Source organism: Mustela nivalis, assembly GCF_964662115.1.
Source record: "Mustela nivalis genome assembly, chromosome: 7".
Classification (NCBI taxonomy): domain Eukaryota; kingdom Metazoa; phylum Chordata; class Mammalia; order Carnivora; family Mustelidae; genus Mustela; species Mustela nivalis.
Genome location: NC_139026.1, coordinates 5,488,365 through 5,509,226, shown reverse-complemented (window position 1 = coordinate 5,509,226; position 20,862 = coordinate 5,488,365). Strand labels below are relative to the sequence as shown.

General features: G+C 54.2%; 2 long non-coding RNA genes across 4 annotated transcripts; one reads left to right on the top strand and one right to left on the bottom strand.

Annotated features, from left to right (window-relative positions):
* Positions 1-3,965: 3,965 nt before the first annotated feature.
* On the bottom strand, positions 3,966-9,759 carry LOC309869198. Its single transcript, XR_014314047.1, has 2 exons — positions 9,677-9,759; positions 3,966-4,193 (listed from the first exon to the last, which is right to left on the bottom strand). It is a non-coding gene; the product is annotated as an uncharacterized lncRNA (long non-coding RNA).
* LOC309869197 lies at positions 7,466-12,651 on the top strand. 3 transcript variants are annotated; one of them, XR_014314045.1, is made up of 4 exons: positions 7,466-8,279; positions 9,191-9,324; positions 9,574-11,231; positions 12,247-12,651. It is a non-coding gene; the product is annotated as an uncharacterized lncRNA (long non-coding RNA). The 3 variants fall into 3 exon arrangements; XR_014314046.1 differs by having other exon boundaries at positions 8,557-9,324; XR_014314044.1 differs by lacking the exon at positions 9,191-9,324.
* Positions 12,652-20,862: the final 8,211 nt, after the last annotated feature.

Genomic DNA, 20,862 nt, shown 5'->3' with positions numbered 1-20,862 from the left:
CTCCCGTCCATCAAAGGGGGAGTGCCTACTTAAGCAAGAGCTAGGGTACGGGGTCACCGTCCCGGGGTCGCTCCCGAGCTGTGCTTCGCGGGGTCGTTCACCCGGGCTAGAGCCCAGTGGCTCTGCTGAAACCTAGGCGCGGGGAGCGCGGGAAGGCAGCGCCTCACCTGACTGGTTGTTCCGGAAGTTTCCTCCCCTGGGGCGCTCAGGGATGCCAGTGTCAACCCGGCTTCCTCAGATTCCCGCCACAAGTGCAGATCGCTCCTGAGCCGCTTAGTTTAAGCCGGGCAGAGAGAGAGAGTGCGTTCGTGTGTGTGTGGACGGAGCCGCGGGGAGTGCGTGCGTGTGTGTGTGTGTGTGTGTGTGGACGGAGCCGCAGAGAGTGCGTGTGAGAGTGTGTGTGGACCGTGCAGTCAGGGAGAGCGGCCCGGGCACTGCACAATGGAACACTTTATTTCTAGTTCTCACCAGACCTTGCCTGCTGGGGTGTCAGCCCCATTCCACAGACAGAGAGAATAAAGACTAAAACTGCTGACCTTCATGACGCACTTCCCCCAGCGCTTTCCAAGCACTGCTTCCCGGGGTCCTCCTGGAGAGTGCGAAAAGGCTACACCCAAGGGAGGGTCTGCAGCCAGCGCCCCAGCAACTTGCTGGGGGCTGGGGGGGAATGGCTGGAGTAAAGAGAGTAAGTGGCAGAGCCAGAATTAGAAACCAGGTCCCCCCCAACCCAGGCGTGGGCTGGTTCCAACTGGAGAATAATCAGGAGGAGGGTGCAGCAACCTGGGAAAATGCTTCAGCTAAAATGGTCAAAGGGAAAGCAGGACACAAAATGGTGGGGACTGTATGATTCCAGCACCTATGGATAGGAACTGAGAGAGACCACAAAGAAATAGAGTGGTTTTTCACTTTCCAAATTGTTTGGAAAGTAGCATTGCGCCTACAATCACTGCTGGAGGTTTCTGAACGGGTGCTGGCCAGTGGCGCGGGCCTCCAGCCTCCTGCTCTTCCCCATCTGCCTGTCAGTCCTTGCTCTCATCCCCTTCCCCTGTACACCCGCGCTCACACACGTCCCCCTTCACACCAAGCGCTGGTGAGGCTGGAAGGGGTTTCCGCAGACCAGACACCACAGGGAGACGGCGAGCCTGGCACTGGCCAGCAACAAGACACCCCCTGAGCCTTTCTGAACCTCCTAGCCCCAGAGGCCACTTCCTACCACGTGACCCAGGCAGCGCTCCACCATCTACACATTGGCCCCTTTCCTGTCTATTTCTTTCCTTCTTAATGTTACAGGATTTTTGTCCTCTTGGTGCCCGTGGTTCTTGGTCACGCCGCTTTGAGGAATGAAGAGGTAGATTCCAAAAGAAGAGAGGTGGGCATCAAACCAAAGTTTACTGAGTGATAGGACAAAGCTCCCGGAGAAGGAGGGCACCTGGGAGGGCTGCCCCTGGAGTTTCTAAGTTTGAGAGTTTTACAAGATCTTTTGCAGAACTGTCTTAAATAACCAGGCTGTGCTGGGTCGGGCCAATCAGGGCTTTGGTCATGTATCTGTCTACCTCATAGGTTTGTGGCCATAAGCTGACGGGCTTCTGTGGCTGACATTGGGGGGCTTGGGTTTTAACTGCCCCTTGCCCGTGACGGTGACAAATGCTTTGTGGTTAATTGTCTTATTTGAGGACATTTTGCAGAAGTCATTTCTGCAAGGCTGGAAAGCAGAATGTTAGTGCAAGTCCTGTCTAGGCTGCAGAACAGGATGTTACTGCTGTTTTATTTTGGCTGTCCTGACATGGTATTTTCTTGTTGAGGACCCTGAACTTGGCTGTGTGACTACTTCTAACATTAGGGCAAAACCAAGAAAATTCCTCTCCTTTTCTTGCACCTAGCAATCTGACACTGTTGCTAAAACACTTTGAGTCCTCCTTCCATCCCAACTGCTGATAGGGTATTTTTCCAAAGAGAATTCCCCTCTGCCAGCTTGGATCCCCACAAGCATTTCACAAGATTGTATTCAGCCTTCTCCTACAGTCATATTCAAACTGGCCTGGAGCCCAAACCGGCCTCTACCCCTTCCCCACTGAGGAGCCTTGGGCAGGTCACTGTATAACCTGTGCCTCTCTGTCCCAATCTGTGACAGGGAGGTAATAACAGAGCCCATCTCACACAGCTGTGGTCAGGGGTAAGGCGGACAAAAAAAGTAGAAGTGTGGAGAGCGGCTCTGGGCATACAGGTGTGAGTGCTCAGTATCTGAGTGGCTAACATGGGGTCATGCTTTGTTAACTGCCCTTTTGTCTCCTCCTCCCCATACAACGTGCTCAGTACCTGGGTCTGGGACCAAGGCTGACTCAATCCTTTATTAACCATTTCCAACTAAGCAGCCTGGATAAACACACAACCCAAGTTCACATGTAATTTTGTGGAGATCAAAACATTCTCAAAAACAAACAAACAAAAAAAAACAGATATAATTGCATTGCTGGTAAAATTGTCTTTCTTACACAGTGGTATATGTTCCTCGTTCAAGGACAAAAATCAAAATCTGTGGGATGCTTGGGTGGCTCAGTTGGTTCAGTGTCTGCCTTCAGCTTGGGTCACGATCCCAGGGTCCTGGGATGGGGTCCAGCATTTGGCTCCTTGCTCAGTGGGGCGCCTGCTTCTCCCTCTATGTGCCACTCCCCCTGCTAGTGCACTCTCTCTCTCTCTTTCTCTGACAAATAAAATCTTAAAAAAACAAAAACAAAAACAAAATTTGCTACAGACATTTACTCTATAAATAAATCCCAGTGTTTAGAATGTGCGGGGCAGGGCAGGGGGCAGCCGGCAGTTCAGGGAGGGATGGGCGTGGGTCCTGCTGCTTCTGCTCCTGAGAAGACCCAACAAAGACAGAGTCTAGAAGAGCCTCCCCATCAAGGGACAGCAGTGATCCTCACGAACCAGAAATCCTCCAATTGGAGGGCAACAATATTGAAGGCAGTGGTATTTAACAGAGCCAAAGGGAATGGAAATTCAGTAGAGCAAAGGCCCAGAGGCAAGAAATCATGCTCTCCAGGAAGAGAGGAGGGCTCTGCTTGGCCAGAGCCTTGTAAGCACGAGTGAAAATAAGGTAGGGAAAGCAGCTGAGCTGCAAATAGCTGTGGGCACTATTACTTTGCCATTCCAGGTCTCCGTTTTCCCAACTGTAAAATGGGGATAACCATAGAAATCAAGTGCTTAGGGAAACCTCAAGGATTCATGAGATCATACCTGCTCTGAGGACGGATCCTGGCACGACAGGCAGTTGCTGAATGTGTCCGAGGACCACTCCCTGATCCTCATTTTGTAAGAGTGCCTCAGGATAGACTTAACTCTTAAACATTTTTAAGTGTGATCAAATAATCCAGATGCAGGAACACGTACTCTGCATCACCCATTAATATTCTAGAGACTGCAAAGTGTTAACTGTTACGATTAGAGGAGCCCGTTTCTGGATTTACCTCAGAATGAAGCTCTTCCCTGCCAAGTTGTAGAAAGATCTGGATTCCTTACAAATGTGTCATTGATTAGGAGGCAATTATCCTAGCCTTTCTTGCTTGGCTTTGCTTCATTCCATTCTGGCCTGTGCACGTCTATTCACGTAACACTACGCCATCAAGTACACAGCTGTACTTAAGAGGGTCACATTCAGCTCAGCGCTGCTGGGTAGGACACTCAGGCCTGGGACCAGCTCCCACCCAAAGTCAGCAGGATGTGGTCACATCAACGGGACAGCATTTCCCACTGTGGGCATCTCCAGGAGCACCCCATTTTCCCCAAGTTCCTTAATTGGTTCTTATGCCTCATATGGCTTGAAAGCACTATTCCTGAAGGAGTCTTCATACTTTTACTAAGTGCCAGGGCTCCTGGTTGGGGGGGAGGGGTCAGTGTTACAGTGTTGCCATTTGTGCCAATGTGGAACAAGTGGCAACAAGGAAACCAATACATGAAAGTGAATGTTTTGAAACTTTGAAGGAAGGACTTAATACCCAGACTTCATGTGATACATTGTATAAAGTATTTTCTACCCTCTGATGAACATATAGACTCACTCCCACAATCCCTCTTTGAGTTCCTGCCCTTTGGGAGGACGAGAAGGTCCTGGATGTCAACAGTGATTCCATTCTGAATGCAGAGTATCTTCTTCCCTTTGGTGGGCTCCTGGATCAGCTAAATCGAAGGGCATCCTGTGATTGGGAAACGAGATCTTGTTTTATTTTGTTTTACAATGTTACCATATGCAACCACTTCTGTGATTCCAGATTTCCTTGATAGAAAATAAAATTGCATACCAAGGCTAATTTTTTTTAAAACATTGCAGCGATCTCAAAATGTGCATTCATCCAAAAAAAAAGAAAAAGTGACTTTCCCCTTACTGATTCAGTTTATAACAGATGAATGTTATAAACTTGAACTTATAAAAGAAGTTGTACACCATAATTAAATCATAAAATAAATGTATATCCGTCAAACACTGCTACTGATCCCATGTAAGATTTCATGCGGAGTGCCACCGATAAAGACACAAAGAACTTGAAGATAGTGGGGAGCCATCCAGGGCTGCTCCTGGCCCCCAGACCAGCTGTTGCAAAAGGACCTGCGTCTGTACCTGATGTGTTCAGTTGTCATCTGTTAAATACTTGGTGGGGGTGGGGGGAGTTTCTGCCTCAGGGGCAGATATGCCTCACCTGGGGTGAGGGTGGGGGACTTCCTGGTGGAATGATCTCGGCCCAGGATTGTATGTGGTAATACACCCCCGTCGAGGCAGGAGTACAGGAAGCAGGCATTGGAAGTCAGGCTCCCATGGGCACCACGGGGCTAATATTTACCCAAATCCCATTCACTGCTTGGTGTCAGAAGAAAGGAGAAGGAGAGGCCTAAGGGACCTGGGCTCTTGAATCTTTTGCTGAAAAGACTTTTTCCCCCAGCAATTAGGAAAGCCTAGGACTCAGTCACAGGCTCAGAGGTTCCTCATTCTTTCCATTTTGTTTTGCTTTGCTTTTGTTTGAAAAGACTTCATTTTTTTTTTAGCATACAGCTTCGCGCAAGTCCCCTTACTTCTCAGCCTCAATATCCCCATCCAGACAGGGGAGCGATGGCTCACCCCTACCTAAAAGGATGGCCATTGAGGAATTAAATGCAGTAATGGATGAAAGATCCTTCCCATGGTGCCCAGCACAAGGTGGGTACCAGCTCGACCGATGCCGCTATTGCCATCATGCACCTGCTGGCCAGATCCACCTCCTGGTTTGCAAAGGGAAGGAGGAGCAGGTGAGGGCCTGGCAGACCACAATGGACACGTGAGCTCCTTCTCCCTTGCCCTCACTCCCTGGCCCAAGAGCCGCAGAGCCAAAGGGTGCTGCTCTGGAGAGTAGACATCGTTTCAGAGGATGGGGCCTTGCTCTCGGGTTATCACCCACGGAGGAATGCGGGCACCCTCTCTCTCTCCCAGGCCGCCCCTCCCTCTGCCCGCATTCCCACTCCCACGGCCCTCTGCTCCTCCCAGGCTTCATTCCTGCCTCCGCCTCTTCTCCCTATCCCCTGCTTCTCCCTCCGTGGGAGGGTCCAACCAAGTCTGAGAACAACGCATCAGAACCCACCCACCAATCCAAACAGCCCCACTGGGGGGTGGAAAGGTGCAGGAGGCCAGGACCCTCCATATCAAGTTCAAGCAAATCCTCTGCCTGGTGGCCCACCCAGGCCAGCCACTTTCTCTTCTCTCTGGGTTTGAGGGGCAGAGGAGAGATCCAAGCCAGAGGCTGCCAAGGTGAGTACGAATGGTTTTGAATCAACTGAACCAGAGCCGCCGATGCCATGTGGCAGAGCCTCAGAAGTGTGTATGACTAAGGAATATTCCTTTTCTTCTCCATATGTGTGAATGATGGACGATAGATCAGAATAAGCAGCCAGCAGTCTAATAGGCACGGGGAGCAATGGTTTTCCATTAGCAGCACAGGGCGGGCGGTGGGGCAGGGAAGAAATTGGCAGAAAGACACTGGGGAGAGCATTTGAGACCAGACAGTGTCAAAGCCAGGAGGCCCCAAAGGACGGCCAGTGAGTCCTACCCTCCTTCTAAGGTGAGGAAGCAGAGGCCCAGGGAAGACAGATGAGTTGCCCAGGTTTTCCAGTCATCAGTGCGAGAGGTCCTTCTCAAATTGGGGCTTCTGGTTCCTTCTCCAATGTTCTTTCCCCACACCAACCCTATCTCTCCCTCTAACACAGCAGACACATCATACCAACTGAGGCATGAACGAAAAACACACATTCCCCACTTTGCAGCACCTCCTGCTGGATGGAGGACCAGGATCCAGAGGGGTCCAAGCAAATATTTGGGAGTCTCGGGCAGGTCCTGAGAAAAGCAAAGTTTGAGCAGATCCTTGAAGATGATAAGCAGGCCTTGGCAGGACCCGCTTCAGGGGCAGCTCATGGGGGCAGTGGGAATGAGAGGCTGCTGGCCTGAGTCGAGTGCAGGCAGATTCCTACAGGCTGTGGGCAAAGAACCCTCCCCAGGGTTCAAGACCAAGGTCAGGGGTGGCTGGCCAGGGCTGAATCCAGCACCCTGCCAAGCACACACTCCCAGTAGCTCCCGTGTTCTAAGCATCTGGGGCCTGGCTGCTCCTGCGTGGCCTGGAGTGCAGGAAAGCAGGGCTGAGGCCCCCTCTCCACCGTACCTCTGGCAGGCTCCAAACACGCCCTTCCTGTTGTGACAGCTCTGTTCTCTGTGCAACTGGTTCCAGCCTGCGGCTGGGGTTTCAGATTGCACTCACTGAGGCCGACCCAAGTATCACATGGGTCCACGGAGAGCCCGTCCGCCTACCTGCCCGCCAGGCCAGGCCTGGGTTAATTATAGGTCATGCCATTCCCGCCGTGTGTCCACAGTGGCTCCCAGAGCCAGGCCCTTCCTGGGACCAGGTCTTGGGGGAAAGCCCCCACTCCTTCATTCATGGGTCCATCAGCCTACAATGAGCACCTACTGGGGCAGATCTTGGGCTGGGCACCCAGGGAGTCTCCAAGGGCTCCGGTGGCCCTGGCTTCTCCCAGCCCCCAATAATAATCATGGCTATCACCCAAGCCCTTTCCATGACAGGCCCCATGAGGTTGCTTTGTATGTAGCAGCTCCGAACCATCCCACTTTGTGCTTGGGGAAACGGAGGTTCAAGAGGTAGTGACTTGTCCAAGGTCACCCAGCTCTTGTGTGGCTCCCAAAGCATGCCTTTCACACTCCCCCAGACCATGCGGAGTCTCCCAGAAGAGAGAGCACAGGGAGAGCAGGGCTGTGTCCCTGGTCTGGGGGCCTCCCTGAGCATGGGCTTGGAGCCCTGCCAGATGTCGGAGGCTGCTTCTGGTCATTTGCTCTGTGGTGCTCCCTCCAGAACTTTCCTGCTGTGGCTCCTGAGCCTGGAAAGTCAAGGGCAGTCAGAGGAGGGGGCAGGCACTGCATCCGAAAATGGCCTCAAGCCTCCAGGACATGGTGTTTTCACTGGGCATCAGGAAGGGGCAGAATTTCAGCAGGTGGAGTGGGGAAAGGAAGAGCACGCCAGCGCCAGGCTGTGGGCACAGCCTGAACTGCGGCCAAGACAGTGTGGGGGCCCCGGGGGGGCACGAACGGCTGGAAAGGGGCTGCCTGGAGGTGCACCTGTATTTGTAGATGGGAAAGCCACTCCAGGCCAAGCGGTAAGCAGGGCCGCATGCCGGTGGGGAGCTGAGGCTCCGGAGAACCTCTCAAACTAAGGGGACCGCTGAGTGGCTGTTGGCTGAAATTTTCCATTTGTCCTCCTGTTTGTTCCCTTTCTTTCTCAAAGACTTTCTGTTTGGGCTCCCTTGCCCCGAGACATGAGACACAGCACCCTCCTGGCCGGAAGTGAGTGTTATGTCACCCGGACACACCCCTCAGTTTTTGTGGCTGTGACTCAGCCGTCACAGTGCCCAGCACTCAGCCAGCCCTGAGTTCACCCTCCCTTGGCACCTGTCCGCAGCCTGGCTCCACCCGGCTGTGCCTCCCCGAAGCAGGTGGGTGGGACCTGGAAACTGCCTGCCCAGGGGCCGGCCCGTGGGAACGGAGGCGGGACCCAGCCACAAAGACCATAGTCATCGCCATGGAGGAGAGCCGGAGAGCAACCCCCTGGACGGTGGGGATGACTGTCACCCTCACATCACCACACACACTGAGCAAACAAGGAAGTGGACCCCAAGAGGCAAAGGAGCTGAGAGCCCCCGGCAAGCGGCAAGCGAGGGGACCGGGATTCTCCCAAGGACTCGGACTCCACAGCCAGGTTTGGAAGTTGGGGCTGCTGAGCACCAGCTACATACTGGACACCCTTGGGGGCACTGGGGAGGCTGCGGTGTGAGAGGAGCCCCTGACCTCTCAGGGCAGACCTGTGATGAGAGAAGACCCTTCCCCAATTCAGCCAGGGAGCAGAGAATCCACTTCTGGGACCCTGGAGTGTGGCCCATCCTCTCCCTGCTGGCCAGGACCCAGGCACATGCTGGCACATGCACGCTGCTGGCCGCCCTCTCCCTGTCCTGAAATGGCTCTTTCCTCTTTTCCAGAAGCACCAGATCAAAATTCTAGATTTTGCTGAGGGGATTCCTAGAGGCTCAGAGGGAGAAAGGCCCTCTGTACAAGCCGCCTGCTCCAGCCTTCTCCGTGCTGCCTCCTCTCCACCACACCCTGGGGAGTTGTACTCTCCCTGGGACAGGAGGCTCACTACCTCATAAGATGAGACTATTCCAGAATAGGCAATGCTAACAGAAAAGCCCTCCCTGAGTGAAACTACCTTCTACCTCCTCACTCCTTCTGCCCTCTGAGACAACCCCCACGACATATCCCATTACCTGTGACCCCTCTTCACCTCACCGCCCTTCGAATACTTGTGTTATCCTTCGATCTTCTCTTCTTAGGAGTACAGTTCCTCAGATTTTAAACCATTCCTCAGACACTGTTCTGGCTGGTCGGCCCCAACACCTGCCACTCTCGCACCATCCAAAACTGCTTCACTAGGTGACCACTGAAGACATGCAGGACAGAATGTCACCCTGATCTCACGTTCTGCCTCATGACAGCCTGGGGACGGATGGCAAAGGCCCGGGCAGGAGGAGCTGTATGGGTGGAGGGTGAGGACAGTCACAAGTGAGCAGACCCCTGAGTGTCCTCCGGTCAGTCATCCAATTGTCATTCATCCAGTTCCTGCTATTGCCAAGCCAATGCCAACTGGAGGCTGGGGTGGCGACCAGCACTTTGAGGCAGACGGAAGGCTCATCAGGAAAGGATCGTCAGGAAAGCTTCTCTAAGAGGAGAGGGTCAGGCTGCTCCAAATGGTAAGATGGAGCCAGCCCACAACAAGCAAGAAGAAGAGAATTCCAGGTAGAGGGGACAACCAGTGCAAAGGCCCTGAGGCACTTAGAGGCCGCTGTGGCTCCAGCAAAATGAATAGGCGCAGAACGGAGAGGGTGATGGGAGATGAGGCCAGAGAGGCGAGGAATTGGAGTTTCTTCTAAGTGCCGGGGGCCATTTCTTTGGAGAGCATTAGGTCTCAGACGTGATCTGACTTATGCTTTACATTTTAGGAGAAAGGAGAGACCAGTGTAGAAAGAGCTATCAGTAAGGACTTCAGGGAAGAGTCAGTAAAACCTTTCACCATGGAATTAAAGATAAGTCATCATCTCTTACCAGCAGCGACAAATGCATTCCTTTCATGTAGTTTGTCTCAAGAAGACCCACACGTGTCCTGTAAGCCCGGGAAAAGATGCTCCACATCACTGGTCATCAGGGAAATGCAAATCAGAGTCAGAGGGGGATGCCACTTCACATCCCCAAGGACACTGCTGGTGGGAATGCAAAACAGCACAAACCGGCTTTGCAAAATGGCTTATTCACATGTGATCTAGGGATTCTGCTAGATACCCACCCGTGAGAAACAAAAACATTGGTAAATGCAAAGAGTGTGTGCAAATACCCAGAACAACGTTACTCGCACAGCTAAGGAGCCAGAACGATTCACAAGCCCTCAGCTGCGTGTTGGGTAAACACCACATGCTCTCTGCCCCCGCACGCTGGGATACCATTCAGTGGGAATAAGGCACAAGAGGCTAACATGTGCTCTGACCTCAAAAACATGATGCTAAGTGAAAGAAGCTAGACACGAAGACACACAGAGGGTAGAACTTACACAAAAAGTCCAAAAGAGACCCATTTGTAGAAACAGAAAGTAGGTGAGCGGTTGTCCGTGGTCGGGAGTAGGAATGGGGAGTTACTGCAAGCAGGCACAGGGGATTGGGGTGGGGCGGAGATGTTCTAAAATTGGCCTGTGGTGACGGTTGCACAACTCTGTGCATTTGCCAAAAAATCACTGAATCGTACACTGAAAAGGAGTGTTGATGGTGTGTACATCGCACCCTGACACAACAGTTCAAGGAAGTGATTCTCCTCCAGCCCCCACCGGATTTTATGCTCTACAATGGCAGCGACGGGCCCATCTTTCTTAGCAAAAGGTACCCCAGCACCTGGAGCAGCTAGGTACACGGTGAGGACCCCGTAAATCTGGCAGAATGAATGAACGAAGCCATTAAAATGATCATCTTTAGTTGGGCGTGTGGCCGCTTGGAAGCTCCCTGCCTTTCTTCTCCCCCTCATCTCCCTACAGGAAAGACTCAGCTACGCGGCTCATCCACGTCCTCCCTGCCGTGCTGCGACCGTGCACTCCCAGGTTGTGAAGGCCCAGGACACCCCCAGGTCTCAGCTCCGTGACCCCAGGCAGCGTTCACTCCTGGCCTGGCAGAGATGCCGCACCCTGCCTGCTCCTGTGGGCTAGCCAGGGACGGCTGACCTTTGCCTTCAGGCCACCTGCTGGGGGCAGCCATCCTGTCTCTATGCTGATGGCCCTCAGTTCTGTGTCACAGTCCAACCTCAGCCCCTCAGCTACCAATGGGACAGCCCACTGGCATGTCCCCAAGACTCAAGTTTGATGTCTCTAAAACAGAAGGTCCTCCTTGCCCTGAGCCCTGCTCCCCTACAGAGCCCCTGCCATGAAGGAACCTTCCAGAAATACAGGCACCCTCCCTGACACCTCTCTCCCACTTCCTCACTCATTCCTCCCCTCCCCACACCAAGTCCGGCCGATGCTACTTCTAAGCATCTCTTTTCTCCCCAGGTACTGCCTTCCACCATCTAGATGACAGTTCTCTGAGCTGCTCTCCTTGCTGGGACCAGAACAACCTTCTTGGAGGTTAGGATGCTGTTGGTTGGAAGCCTCGGGAGCCACATCTCGATAGCTCAGGCTAACAGCACAGAGAGGAAGGAGACCGGGGTGTTTTGTGCAATGGAAGGAAAGCACTGGTCGGGACTAGGGAGAGAAAGTCACAGGGCCACCCCAGACCTCAGCCTTCAAAGCTCATGGTCCTTCTCTCAAGGGGCCTCCACCTCAGCCACTCAGCCTCGCAGTCCCTCTGCTCGGGTTTCCACTGGGCCAGCCTGGTTGAGGGGCCCACTTGGAGCATCAGAGCACTTTCCAGACCCACCAGAGAAATCACGTGGGCCTAGCGGCCAGCCCTCCCAAAGCCCGGCGCAGCTCCCAGGCCTCCCCTGATCCCAAGCATCCGTCCTGACGCAACCCGGACGGCTGGCGTCCCCCACCCTCAGCTCCCCCAGGCCCTTCATGGCGTCTCCCGGAGCAGCCTCGGTGTCCACCCTCCAAGTCACAGCATTTCTCACTGGCCTTGGCGTTGCTCCTTTCTCTGCTCTCTCCCCTGGAGGAGGAACCACGCAGAGCAAGGACCTGCCCATCTTGTTCACGGCTGCACCCCAGCGCCCCTCACACAACAGCTGCCCCTCCAGCACGGGGTGGCTCGGTGGGAAAGCAGGGAGCTCTGCTTGCTAGGGAGAGGCTCCTGTCTGGGACACCCTTGTACGAACAAGAGTTTGCCTGCAATTCAGCTTTCCTATGGATTTATTTTCATTCTCATTCTGAAAGCTCTGATTTTGTTTTTAAAGATTTTATTTATTCATTTGACAGAGAGAGCACAGGCAGGGGGAGTGGCAGACAGAGGGAGAGGGAGAAGCAGGCTCCCCCGCTGAGCAGGATGCCCAATGCAGGACTTGATCCCAGGACCCTGGGATCGTGACCTGAGCCGAAGGTGGATGTTTAACTGGCGGAGCCACCCAGGCACCCCCTGAAAGCTCTGATTTTGTTTTAACTAGTCCAGGACTCAGTAAGCCGTGCCCCTCTCACTTTTCCCTTACAGAGAATTGTGACACAGAAGCAGTGTTTTCTCACAGCCACAACAGACACGGACCGTGACGGACAGCTGACCCTGAACAATGCAGGGGTTGGGGGAGCTGACACCCCCCTCCTGCCGGGCAGTTGAAAATTCACCTACACCTTTTGACTCTCCAAAAACTTAACTACTAAGAGCCTACCATTGACGGGGAGTCTTACCACTAACAAAAACAAGCTGATGAATAAATCCTATACATTCTGTGTATTATACACTGCAGCCTTACAATATTGTAAAGTAGAAAGAAGAAAATGCTATCAAGAAAATTGTAAGAGAAAACACATGTACAGTACTGTACTGCTGGAGAAAACCCACCTGTAACTGGACCTGCACACTTTGAACCCACGTTGTTCAAGAGTCCACTGTACTTGACTCCACTTGATTTTCGTGATGTTTACTTAACTCTGTACTTTCAAGGCTCAAACCCCTTTCTCACAAACGCCCCCTGCTGGGCAACTGAGAATTGCTCCAGGCTCTGAAGCTCTCCCTCCCAGGTGTGCAGAAGCCACTCCCCCAACCCCCACCTCCCACCTCCCCACCCTGGGTTCACCTCCTCAGCTCTCCCCTGCTGTGCTTTCCTCCAGCCTCTTCCCACCTCGATCATCCTCTGAACCACCCCCCAGACCCACATCTCAAGAACAATAAGCTTGTCACTCCTCAAAAACATTCAATAGCTCCCTAGCGTCTTTGGAACTGATCCAAATCCTTTAGCCTGGCATCCAATATCCTTCATGATATGGCCCTGAACCATCTTTCTGAAACTATGCCTCCCTATTCCCCTGCTTTCCATGCAGTTTCTACTTATTCTTTAAAGGGCAGCTCAAGCTGCTCCTCCTCCAGGAAGCCACCCCAGATCACCAGAACTGGAACGTGTGCTGTCCAAGCCACTTCTCTAGCCCTGAGGCTATGCTGCCTTTTTCAGGGCTGCATACGCCTTGTCTTTACAAGAACCAGCCTGTGAACTCCTTGAGAGTCTTAAAACAAAAGATGTAGCAAACACGTTAACCGCTGGTGATCTGGCACTTTCGTGGCCATTCCCTTCCCTTCCTCCTGACGGCCACGTGAGGCAGGCGGGCACAGGTTATCAGCCCCCCCCACCCCCAACCCCGGCCGATGGGCAAACAGCTCAGAGAAGCTACGTGACCGCTCACAGTCCCACGGCGAGCAAGCAGGAGGGCCCGGAGAGAGCTGGTTCCTCCGCTGTCCGGCTCTGCCCTTGTCCCAGTACCACCAGCAGTCTCCCAAACCTTATCTATGGAGAGTGACGGCCAATATTTGTCGATTATAATCTTTCATTTCTGTCCAAGGTTACAGTCCTGCTGCCACAGTGACCCGGTGTTTCTTTGTCGAAACAGCCCCTGCAGCAGACGGGCCCCTGGGCTGGAAAGAGCGGGAAGTCAGACACACTGGCCCGGTCCCAGGGGAGCCCTTGCTCTTCACGCGCTGTGTGACCTTGGGAAGCTCCCTCACCCCGTGAGGGACCGTGCAGCATCGTGGGGCTCTCTGATTAGATGCTGGGATATTTTTTCTTATTTTTATTATTTAGTAGGCCTTTAAGGCTTTGTGGGAAAACAGCCTGTAAGCTAAGTAACGACTCGGCTGCCTCCCCCCACAGGAAGGGGGGCGCGGAGTTCCTGTGCGGAGGAGCCCAAGGCCAGCGAGCCCCTCGCCCGTTCTTCCTTCCCCACTCACCACCAGCAGCACCGAGAGAAATGGGTTTACTTGTTCCCCAAGGTTAAACAGGGCCTCTGCCGACCTTGGGGAAGAGGTCAATCTTAACACTCAGCCACATCGAAACAAATGAAGTCCGCCACATGAAAGCCGTCCGTGTTCTCCGTGGTCTCGTGTTCTCCCCACCAAGCCGGGAGCAGCGATCGCCCCTGGCCTGGAGGCTGGAGGGAGGGCCACTGTGGCCGTGTGGGGCGCTCAGCAAGAGGGTGAGGAAGGGCTTATGGGGATGTTGGGTGAGTGTTGAGTATGGGGGCCTCAAGTTAGGCAGAGCTCTGCTCCGGCCTGGGCGCTGTCAGGAAGGAAGCATCCCAGTAACTCTCATCCGGGGGCCCCTGGCTGGCTCCGTCGGTTCAGCATGCAACTCTTGATGTCGGGGTCATGAGTTCGGGCCCCACACTGGGCACAGAGCTTACTTAAAACAAAACCAAAACCAAACCTTCGCCCACAGGGAGGGGCCTGAGGAAGCGGGCCGGGAGGTTTGGTCCTTCTGTGGCCTGAATGATGTTCACACTGTCGTCTGCTGTCCACGTTCAGTGATGACCGAGGGGTCCTGTCTTTCTCTTGATTATCAGGCAGAGTGGCCTTGTCTGGTGTTGGTATCTTGTACTGTTGTTTACGTTCCGCATGAGGACACCAAGCTGTGAGGACCAGGCCCACTCCCAGCTGCCAGGGCCACTTCCTGCTGCGGGGTCAATGTCAGAGGACAGAAGTCCTCCGGTCTGGCCAGCTGGAACAACTCCTAGTGCCTGCATTTTAAGATGTCTTCTCCTCACCACTGGCTCACAGAAGGAGAATGAGGCAGCCACAGGCCTCTGCTCCGTGTGTGTGTGTGTGTGTGTGTGTGTGTGTGTGTTGGGGGGCGGCACCTGGAACTCGGCAGTCCAGCTCGCTGTTCCAGCCACTATGGGAATCAGGCCTGGGTGTGAGCTGAGGCGGCTGGGCCTTGCCCAGAGTCCTCGGCCACAACGGGGGAGAGCCCCCCCGAGGCAGGAGGGAGCCCCCACGGTTCCCTCTTCTCAGGAGGCATCCGGCTACCGGCAGCTGATGCCTCAGGTGTGCTCTTGGGAGCAGCAGCTCAGGGGGAGGGGTGGGGAGAGGACCTGGAGGCCAGTGGGGGACGGGGGAAGGAGCGGGGGCAGAGGTGACACTGGGGACCAAATGCAGGAGACAGAAATCACAAAGACTCAGTTGGAACTGGAAAGAGGGGGGGAGCACTGAGAACGGCCTGAGTCTGACACCAGAAGCACCAAGCACCAGCGGGGCCTGGACGGTACAGGTCACAGGCATCGTGGGGCCATTACTGCCCGGTAGGCAGGGAGTCCCCCCCCCAACCCACCCCAGCAATCATAGTCACGCATAGTGATCATTTTACCTCAAAACCCCCAGAAAACCCTGGTTTTCTCCAAAGTGTCTGACTTGGCAGGACGCTGACTGAGGTGAGAGCTAAGCAGAGAACGGGGCTGCTCCTGGCTGGGACTGGAGCCACCAAATGGGGCAGTGGATGCCTAGGGGAGAGGCAGGAGGTGTGACCCTTCCAAGGACACACTCCGGACGACACCGGCGCCATGAGCCTTCATTGTGAGGCTGGGTGGGCTGAGGCAGCAAACCTGACGGAGAGCAAGGTGGGTCACTGGTCCCCAGGTGGGCTAGTCCTCTGGGCCTCGCTCTTCTCTTACCCCCTGTACTGGTTTTCCACGGCCCCTCTAACAAATTCCCACAAATTAGGTGGCCTGAAACAACAGAAATTTGTTCTCTCACAATTCTGGGGGCTGCGGTCTGAAGTTAAGGTGTTGTCAGTGCAGGCTCCTGCTGAGGGGGCCTTCTGGAGGGAGAGTCTGTTCTGGTCCCTCTTCCAGCTTCTGGTGGCCGCCGGCTTGCCTGGCGCTCTGTAGTGAGGGGCGGCCTCAGCCCCGTCTCTGCCTCTGTCCTCACGAGGCCTTCTCTGTGTGATTGCGTCATCTCTTCTGATAAGGACACCAGTCATTAGACTTAGGGCCCACCCTAAACCTGAGAGGATTTCATCTTGAGATCCTTAACTCATCTGCCTACAAAGACCTATCTCCAAATAAGGTCACATTCCAAGGTCCTGGCTTGGCATGAAATTTGCAGGGGCGCCATCCAACCCACTACACCTCCAAGAAGCCTTGTCATTGGTGCCCCTTGAGGTTGAGGCTCTGAAGAGGACGTCCCCGCAGAAGTAGGCCCAGGGACCAGGTCCAAAGCCCTGCGTGGCTCCGGGGGCTACGTGGCAGGTGTAAGGCGCTCCGAGGAAGCCGCTGCTGCCATTCCCTGGGCCACCATCCTGGCCAAACCTTCAGGATCCCAGTGAAGATGGCCACGAGGGCCCCAATGGCCCGTCACCACATTTTGTGGGGCACACCTGGATCCCCCGCCCAAGAGGCTGCTGCCATTGGTGGTCAGTGAGGCCCACTACTCGTCCGCGAGGGCACAGGGCCACCCGAGCCATCTGCACGGCCACCTTTGAAGCCCCATTCAAGCTACGGCTTCTTCACCCCTGAACCCCGGAAGCAGGCCTTGCTCAGGACTTTGCAGTCTCCGAAGATCCAGAAAGAGAATGTGGGCTCTGACTGGAGTTACCAAACAGCGTGTTTACATGAGAAAAATCAAGGGAGCTGAACTTGAAAATGGAAAAAACAAAATGTGGACAAGTGGCAGGGGAAGCCTGTGGCTCCCTACAGGGGACCCCGTGGTCCCCTAGGTTGTTTCTGCTCAAGGAGCACCAGCCACGGGGGCAGTGAGCGGGAGATGGACCGCTTTGAATGCTCCCAGACACACAAGTATGGAAATGCTATTTTTAACTTAAAAGTATAGGAGATACAATATAGTTCACAAGCTGGGACAGATCAGGGAACATGAGAATACAGCGTCTTCCCAAATGAGAAACAGGAAGCAAAATTGGAAAGATGCTCCTGTTGCCTCACAAAGGGTCCTGAAATGCCCGGAGGGCGGTCTGCTTGGGCACAGCACCTGTTAAATGACACAGCGGCCACCTTGTGAGTGCCTGGTCGCTGAGCAGAACCAGGTGCTGGGCCTCGAGGCAGGCTGGCCAGGGTCCCCGCAGCCGACCCTCAGCTGCCTCCCTGAGAGCCTGATGATGCTGGCGAGACCAAGGGCCAGGGTGCTGGGAGGAAACACCGCCCCCAGCTGGCTGGGGGCGGCAGCGGAGCTGGAAATGGTCCTTGGAGGAAGATGGACAGTCCAGGGAGAGAAGAGTCGGGTGAGTTTGGGACTGGTGGACAAAGCATGTGCAGAGGGCCTCCTGAATCTTCCTAAGGACAAGAGACTTTGTCTTTTGGGCAGTGCGTCGAAGAACCACCGCACACTGGGGCAAAATGGACGCTAATTAATATATATATATCTCCCGCTGGCCTGAGGTTGAAGCCTGACTGGGGACGGGGTGGGGGTGGGCCTGCAGACTGAGACTGGTGCGGGGCTCGGCAGGGGTCCGGCGGGGAGGCCCAGGGGAAGGAGGAGGCTGAGTGAGGAGGCTGTCACCAGGCTTAGGGACCGTGGGGTGGGGAGACATTTAGGAAGACACTGTGGTGTTCCCAGCTTGTGCACCCACGAGGGAATACTGGGGAGCAGCCCGTTGGAGAAGCAGGCAAATGACAAATGTGCTCTGGAAAAAATAAAATCAAACAAAAAAAGAATCCTTGTGAAAATGACCCTCAGAGTTTGGAACCCGCCCTTCCAGCCCCCATCGAAAGGGGAAAAAATTAACGGGAGCTGATAAGAAAGCAGAAAGTGTCATCCTGGACGATTCCAAAGGGGGGACGGCTCAGTGATGAATAGCGTTTACAATCCACGAATTTCCGTGGCCTGCTTCGGACATCGCCCGCTTCCCGCCCCTGTGTGTTCTGGAAATGTTCGGAGGAAACATCTGCCCCAGAACATGACATCACCGATGTGACAGTCAGTGTTGGACAGAATCTTTCTAGCAGACCCACCTTCACCTAGCAACCTGCACGTCGGCAAACTAATGACTTCTCTCCCGAGGTTGACAGTGTTGCCCTTTGTGCTCAGATCGAGGTCAGTGTTCCCAGCCGGGGACTCCACCCTGCTCCCAGAGACCCTGAGAACAAATCGAAAACAACGCAACTGAGAAGCTGGGTTGGAGGACGTGGTGGCTGGAACAGCCGTGGGCTGGAGCCAGGGGTGGAGGCCCTCTGCCCCACGGACTGCGCCCCTCCTGGGTCAGGAGACACGTCGGAGCCGCAGCGCCAGTGGGGCGGGCCGGACCGGGGCTGTGACACTGGTGACTTCTGAAGCGGATATAATTAATCTCCTTCTATATATCAACCGGCCAAGGTCCAAAGATCCCCTGGCCAGCCTTGGGACGAGCTAATAAATGGCAGAGTCAGGCTTGGAGCCCAGGTCTGACTCAAGGTCAAAGCCACACCCGCCAGGAACGTTAGACCTCAGATCAGGCCATGGAGGTGGAACAATCTTAGGCTTTCAGGGACACCGCAGACAAGTCCCCTCAAACTGCAATTCATGTGAATGTCGGCTGAGTGCCACTTGTGTCACGCCTCTCTCTCTCTGTCCTACCACCTAAAGGGCCCCTTTCCCCAACTGGCCGTGAAACGGCATTCAACACATGTGAGCACACAGATGCACGTGACAGGACGTATAAACCAGACATGTGTTCACACATGGGTGCGAGGAAGACTTCGGTCAGCGTGCTATGTCCTCAGTACACCACCAGGAGACCAAACCCTATTACTAACACCACAACAAGACAGGTGGGGAATTTTTTTGGTTTTTGTTTTTTTTTCAGGTGGGGAGTTTTTTGTTTTGCCTTTAAAAAAAAAAAAGATTTTATCTATTTGACAGAGAGAGAAAGGGAGAGGGAGAGAGAGAGAGCACATTGAGCAGGGAGCCTGATGCGGGGCTCGATCCCAGGACCCCAGGATTATGACCTGAGCCGAAGGCCGACGCTTAACTGACTGAGCCACCCAGGCGCCCCTCAGGTGGGGAGTTTTAAAGATAAATTCAAGACAGTGACTGAAGCAGCAGTGAACAGTGTCAAGCATGACTGTCAGGAAAAGGCTCTTTCTAGAAGGAGCCCACATCTCGGGGGTTACTGGCGTTCATCAGTCACTCTGCCGGACTGACTCATGGCTTCCCGGATTCTCCTCCACCTCACTCGGTGTCCAGGGCGGCTTCACGTCAGCTCAGCACCCCTGGAGTTGGGCCTGGCCGCCAGCTGCCGACGACGCTCTGGTAAGCGGTAAGGACCCCTGGATGCTCACGTCCACTGGGCCACACAGCAGGGACCGTCTGGGCCCATCTGACAGACTCACCTCCAAAATCGAAGTGACAAAAACTGGTCTCTTCCTGAGCAGCGAGACGACGGCCTCTGTGAGGACAGATTACTGACACACAGTCCCAGTTGCCGGTTTTCCTCAGAGTCACAGTTAGAGGGACTGACACCGAAGTAGCTGTCAGGCTAAAGATCTTGCTTTCTCACAGCACCATGACTCTGTGAGACAGTCAGCTTTCGTTCTTAGGTCAGCGCAGTATTTTTTTTTTCAGCGCAGTATTTTTAAAACATGAACACTTTGTAATAAACTCAGTTGGATGCTGAGGCTGTCTGTCTCTGGAAAGAGCTGGTTTCAGGCACTTGTGAATCGGTTCTTCCAGGAAATAGGGTGTTGTGATTTATAATAAGAAATATAGGGATGTGTGGGTGGCTCAGTCGGCCAAGCGTCTGCCTTCGGCTCAGGTCGTGATCCCAGGGTCCTGGGATCGAGTCCCGCATCGAGCTCCCTGCTCCTTGGGAAGCCTGCTTCTCCCTCTCCTACTCCCCCTGCTTGTGTTCCCCTCTCTCGCATGTCTCTCTCAAATGAATAAATAAAATCTTTTAATTTAAAAAAAAAAGAAAGAGAGAGAGAGAGATTTGGTCTTTGTCCCTCTTCCTGTCACACAGTTCCTAAAACCCCTGTCCTTTCCTTTCCAAGAGCGACAGGGACAGCTTTTTGTTAGAATACTTAGTTCTGTTCCCCATTCCTGAAATAGCCCCGGGTACTAAAAGAGAAACGGTGTCTTCTGTTATTCCTAACGAGCTCCTTTCAACCAAGCCAGTTTGGGCTGATGGCTGACCCGGTGGCTGGGGGCTCCCAGGTAGACGGACTGGCTGCCAGGGGACCACGCGGGGATCAGAGGGTGGGCACTTCCAGCCGCTGCCCCTCAGCTCTTGGGGAGGAGGTGGGGCTAAAGGCTGAATCAATCTTTGATGGCCAATGATTTAATCAACCCATGCCATATATAATGAAACCTTCACAAATCTCGAATACGGACTCCAGAGAGCTTCCAGGCTGGTCACCCCAGGAAGGCGCTGGAAGGGCGGCATACCCAGGGAGGGCACGGAAGCTCCCCACCCCTTCCCCCATACCTTGGCTCCTGCATCTCTTCCATCGGGCTGACCCGAGTTGCATCATTCATGAGAAATGGGTAATCGAGCAGGTGAACGGTTTTCCTGAGTCCTGTGAGCCACTCTGGCCAAGGAATGAAGCCCTTGGAGAAAGGTGGTGGGAACCTCCCACTTAGAGCAGGGAGGTCAGGAGTACAGGAGACAGCCAGGACCGGTTTCTGAGGTTATGGCGATGCGGGGGCAGGGGAGACAGCTTTGTGGGACTGGGTCCTTCCCCGGTGGGATCAGACGCCATCTCCAGGCAGATGGTATCAAAATGGAGAGAAATCGTGGACACCCAGCACCAGCCAGAGGAGCGCAGACAGGCTGGGTGTGGGGAAAATCCCCACACGTCTGGTCTCAGAGGTACTGCGTGAGAGGGAAGGCGAAGCGGGGCATCTTTCCTCACAAGAGACTCC